At 43.6% G+C, this 5,586-nt stretch overlaps 1 non-coding gene across 1 annotated transcript; it reads left to right on the forward strand.

Moving 5' to 3' along the window:
- The first annotated feature begins 5,127 nt into the window (after positions 1–5,127).
- LOC111538114 lies at positions 5,128–5,312 on the forward strand. The gene has a single exon (XR_002730219.2). It is a non-coding gene; the product is annotated as a U2 spliceosomal RNA (small nuclear RNA).
- The last annotated feature ends 274 nt before the right edge of the window (positions 5,313–5,586 follow it).

A 5,586-nucleotide genomic window follows, 5' to 3' on the forward strand; every position in this document is an offset into this window, starting at 1 on the left:
TTCCTTCCTTCCTTCCTTCCTCCCTCCCTCCCTCCCTCCCTCCCTCCTTTACCTTTCTCCCTCCTTCCCCTCCTCTTCTCCCTTCCTTTCCCTTCCTTTTTCTTTTCTTTCTGACAGGGTCTCACTCTGTCACCCTGGCTGGAGTTCAGGGGCTCAATCATAGCTCACTGTAGCTTTGACCTCCTGGGCTTAAGTGATCCTCTCACCTCAGTCTACTGAGTAGCTGGGACTATAGGCATGTGCCATCGTGCCTGGCTAATTTTTTTCTAATTTTTAAAAATATTACAAAAAAGTAGTTTATGTAGCTTTACAAAAAAGAAATGGGGTCTCGCTGTGTTGCCCAGGCTGGTCTTGAATTCCTGGGCTCAAATGATTTTCCTGCCTTGGCCTCCCAAAGTGCTGGAATTACAGGTGTGAGCCACTATGCTCAGCCGGAAAACGGAATTTCTAGTAACACTGTCTCATTGATCTCTGGTGGAGCAACAATTGGCTGAAGCTGAGTAGAGAATACCCTCTTAAAATAAGACCTGTGCTCACCCAGCTTATTTCGCTCCTTTACTTACCTGACTTTGGGCAAAAAGCTTGAAACTCCTACAAATATAGACTGGAGGCAGTGAGGCAAATGGTACTAACTCAGCTGTGGGCACTTGGGGACTTGGACTAAGATAGTTCAGAGGAAATGGAAACGTGGACATCGGAATAAAAACCTGAGTCCTGGTAACTGGTGACATTGGTCAAGCTGGGAGACTAGACAGGGTAGAAAAGATGAGGGTCAGGAGAGGCAAGAAGAAAGAAGAATAAAAGGGTGGCTCCCAGGTTTCCAAATCTAGTTGACTTAGAGAGGAACGATAGCTTTGACAGGGATATGAAAACCAACAGGACAATTCGGAGAGAAAATATGATTATCTTATTTATTTATTTTTACTTTTTTGAGACTGAGTCTTACTTTGTCACCCAGGCTGGAGTGCAGTGTTGTGATCTCAGCTCACTGCAACCTCTGCCTCCTGGGTTCAAGCAATTCTCCTGTCTCAGCCTCCCAAGTAGCTGGGATTACAGGCGCCCACTACTACACCTGGCTGATTTTTTTTTATTTTTAGTAGAGCTGGGGTTTCACTAAGTTGGCCAGGCTGGTCTTGAATTCTTGACTTCAAGTGATCCACCTGCCTTGGCCTCCCAAAGTGCTGGGATTACAGGTGTGAGCCATGGCACCCAGCCATTATCTTGATTTTTTGTTTTTTTGAGACAGAGTCTCTCTTTGTCACTCAGGCTGGAGTGCAGTGGCATAGTTTCGGCTCACTGGACCCTCCACCTCCCTGGTTCCAGTGATTCTCCTGCTTCAGCCTCCTGAGTAGCTGAGACTATAGAAGCCCACTGCCATGCCCGGCTAATTTTTGTATTTTTAGTAGAGACGAGGTTTCACTATGTTGACCTGGCTGGTCTCGAACTCCTGACCTCAAGTGATCCACCTGCCTCAGTCTTCCAAAGGGTTGGGATTACAGCACTTGAGTCACCGTGCCCATCTGATTATCCTGGTTTAATAACATTTTCTTTCTCTTTCTCTCTCTTTTCTCTTTCTTTCTTTCCTTCTTTCTTTCTCTTTTCTTTCTTTCTCCCCTCTCCTTCCTTCCTTCCTTCCTTCCTTTTTTCTTTTCAGACAAGGTCTCACTGTGTCACCCAGGCTGGAGTGCAGTGGTACGATCATGGCTCACTGCAGCCTTGACTTCCCTGGCTCGAGCCATCTTCCCACTTTAGTGTCTGGGTAGATGGGACTAGAGGCTCATGCCACCAAGCCAGGGTAATTTTTTATTTTTTGTAGACACAAGGTCTGGCTGTGTTGCTCAGGCAGCTCTTGAACTCCTGGGCTCAAGTGATCTTCCCACCACATCCTCCCAAAGTGCTGGGATTACAGATATAAGCCACCATGCCCAGCCAGGTTTTATTTTTCATGTTCTTCACTTTCAAGCCTGATAAAGCTGGGTGCAGAGGGTTCACACTTGTAATCTCAACACTTTGGAAGGCTGAGGCAGGAGGAGAATCACTTGAGGCTAGGAGTTTGAGTCCAGCCTGGGCAACATAGCAAGACCCTGTCTCTATGAAAAAATTTTAAAAATTAGCTGAGCATGATGGCACACAACTGTAGTCCCAGCTACTCAGGAGGCTGAGGTGAGAGGATTGTTTCAGCCTGGGAGGCTGAGGCTACAGTAAGCCATGATTGTATCACTTCATTCCAGCCTGGGCAGCAGAGTGACTCTGTTCCCCCAAAAAAGAAAAAAAAAAAAAAAATCCTAATGAATTGAAATTTTTATGTTTTCTCTCTTAAAAACAAAAGAATCCCCAAATAACTAAGTTGCTTTTTAGTTGCCTGCGAACCATTTATACAAAAAGTGTTCCTACGCTTGTGCAAAATATGGAAATCTATTTATTTAATCATTCTGGTTATCCTCGGTTATTTCACTTGACATCTCCAGAATGGGAGTAAAATTATTTTCAAGAAGTTTAAAATAAATTAAGGAAAATGGATTGAAACATACCCTGCCAAATGTCATTTACTTTTCAGGCTTCAAGACAGTCAGTTCATTCCTGTCCTTCTAGTCAGCTAAAATTCCATAAGGGAAATGGCATATTTCATTTCTACAAAATACTGCAGTCCCCCAATTTTTACAGTATTTGAATTTAAAGTGATATGATAGAATAGAATTTCAGGCTGCAGAGCTCTTTCAACTATGTGATAGTAAAAGGTTACAAAATGAACACTTGTTTGGGAGAAATGCTTATAATTTTTTAGCCTGAGTGAGACTGTATAGAGAGTTTTTTCTTTAGTTTGTAACACTGGAACATAAGAAGAAAAATGAGATTTGATTAATGATTTTCTGGCAATTCATACTAAGAAAAGAACATTTTCATGTCCTTATAACATCAGAAAAATTTAGGATTTGTACAAAACAATCAAATTGACATTGCCTGATTTTTTTTTTTTTTTTTTTTTGAGACAGGGTCTCACTGTGTCACCCAAGCTGGAGTACAGTGGTGTGATCTTGATTCGATGCAACCTCTGCCTCCCGGGTTCCAGTGATTCTCTCACTTCAGCCTCCAAGTAGTTGGGACTACAGGCATGTACCACCAAACCCAGCTACTTTTTGTATTTTTAGTAGAGATGAGGTTTCACCCTGTTGGCCAGGCTAGTCTTGAACTCCTGGCCTCAAGTGATCTGCCCGTCTCAGCCTCCCAAAGTCCTGGGATTACAGGCATGAATCATCGCGCCCAGCAAGTTATCTTTATCATGTTTTTATTTTATCCTTCAAAATGTAAGGTTTGTACAAGAAGACAAAACTGACATTCCCTAAGTTATGTCATTTTTTAAATTCCTGAACACACAGAGAAAGACCAGAAGTATGTTTGGATTTCAGAGCTGAAGAGCAAGCACAGCCACCTTCACAGGAAAGCTCAGGATGAACCTGTGTGGTTGATATTCTGCCAAGTTTTATTTGAGACATTGATTATGATTCATAGCCAAATATGACTTATTGCTATAAATGCTATATCTAAAAAGATGGCATTAGCTTTTTGAGTTTCAGGGCAGAGGAGAGGGTGATATTTTAGCCTAACTTGTAAATTAGCATATTACAGTTATTCTTAACATATACAAGTGCATATAATGTGATTGGTTTAAATATTGACACTTATATTCTTTAATTTCTAATGTTCTTTAAGATCCTTTTTTTTTTTTTTTTTTTTTGAGACGGAGTCTCGCTCTGTCGCCCAGGCTGGAGTGCAGTGGCCGGATCTCAGCTCACTGCAAGCTCCGCCTCCCGGGTTTATGCCATTCTCCTGCCTCAGCCTCCTGAGTAGCTGGGACTACAGGCGCCCGCCACCTCGCCCGGCTAGATTTTTGTATTTTTTAGTAGAGACGGGGTTTCACCATGTTAGCCAGGATGGTCTCGATCTCCTGACCTCGTGATCCACCCGTCTCGGCCTCCCAAAGTGCTGGGATTACAGGCTTGAGCCACCGCGCCTGGCCTTTAAGATATATTTAAGCCAGAGGATCACTTGAGCCCAGGAGTTGGAGACCAGCCTGGGTGACACAGTGAGACCCCTCACCCCTGCAAGGACTAAAAAATCAGCTGGGCATAGAGGTATGGGCCTGTAGTTCCAGATACTCAGGAGGCTGAGGTGGGAGGATCACTTAAGCCTAGAAGATTGAGGCTGCAGTGAACCATGATTGTGCCACTGCAAAAAGATAGAGCCCAGCCAGATAGATCATCCCGTAGGGAAGTCCACAAGCCAGTGAACTGCAGGGGCCAAGGGTAAACTTCCTCTTTGCCCTCTGAAGGTTTGCTGAAAAATCAGCTCACAAAAGATGTTAATTGGAGAAAAGGCATAGAAATTTTTCCTGGGGAGAATCACAGAGTGATTACTCACCCCACACCACAGGGGAGTTTAGAAGCTTATATATCATCCTGGCAAAAAGGCTGTGGGAGGAAGAAGAAGAATCATTCTGTTTAGGGGATTAGTAAAGAGAATGAATGATAGGGGAACAGAGCTTAATTTATACATGATCTCCTGAAAGAGTCTCTTCAGATGTGGTCTTACAGGAAGAGGAAGAAAAAAACTGTTCCTTTTGGTGGGTCTGGATCTCAGGCAGATGAAGGACCTTCAGCTTGATCCTGTGCTTTGGGAGAGATGGTGGGGAGCGTGGTCAGAGGGAGCTTGAAGCTTCTTCCATTTAGCACATCTAAGCACTATATTTTGGGATACTGGTTTCTGAATCCCCCAACAAACTCAGAGCATACAATTGGCCTCTTACTGCAATATCCTAAAGTGTAAGCAGCCAGGCAAGGATGACTTAGTTTTTGAGGATCAAACCATACATACAATTAAATAGGAATAAAAGGAACCTGTAGGACATAAATACAGCGGAAGAAAAAATGTTTAAAGCCCCTCTAATTAATAGCCTCACTGTGTTAGAAATATAGTACATACATGAAACAAAAACAAGATACAATAAAAAGAAAATTTAAAAACTTGCTGGAATCACAGGCGTGAGCCACCATACCCAGCCAAGAATCTGACCAGCAGAGCCTAGCCCAAATTATCAAATTGTGAGCAAATAAAGTGGTTCCTCTCTATATCTCTTTTGTCTTCTTCAAGGTTATCACTGCTCTCTTCTTACCACTTTAATATCTGATACGTCCTCTGTCTGAGGACAATATATTAAATGGATTTTTGGAGCAGGGAGATGGAATAGGAGCTTGCTCCATCCGCTCCACGCATAGACCTGGTATTGCAGTACCTCCAGGATCGTTGCTCTGTTGCCCAGGCTGCAGTGCAGTGGCATGATCTCGGCTCACTGCAACCTCTGCCTCCCGAGTTCAAGCAATTCTACTGCCTCAGCCTCCTGAGCAGCTGGGATTAGAGGCACCTGCCACCATGCCTGGCTAATTTTTTGGTATTTTTAGTAGAGACAAGGTTTTACCCTGTTGGCCAGGCTGGTCTCGAACTCCTGACCTCAAGTGATCTACCCACCTCAGCCTCCCAAAGTGCTAGGACTACAGGCATGAGCCACCGCACCTGGCTAATTATTTATTT

This window comes from Piliocolobus tephrosceles, chromosome 5 (assembly GCF_002776525.5).
Source record: "Piliocolobus tephrosceles isolate RC106 chromosome 5, ASM277652v3, whole genome shotgun sequence".
Lineage (NCBI taxonomy): Eukaryota > Metazoa > Chordata > Mammalia > Primates > Cercopithecidae > Piliocolobus > Piliocolobus tephrosceles.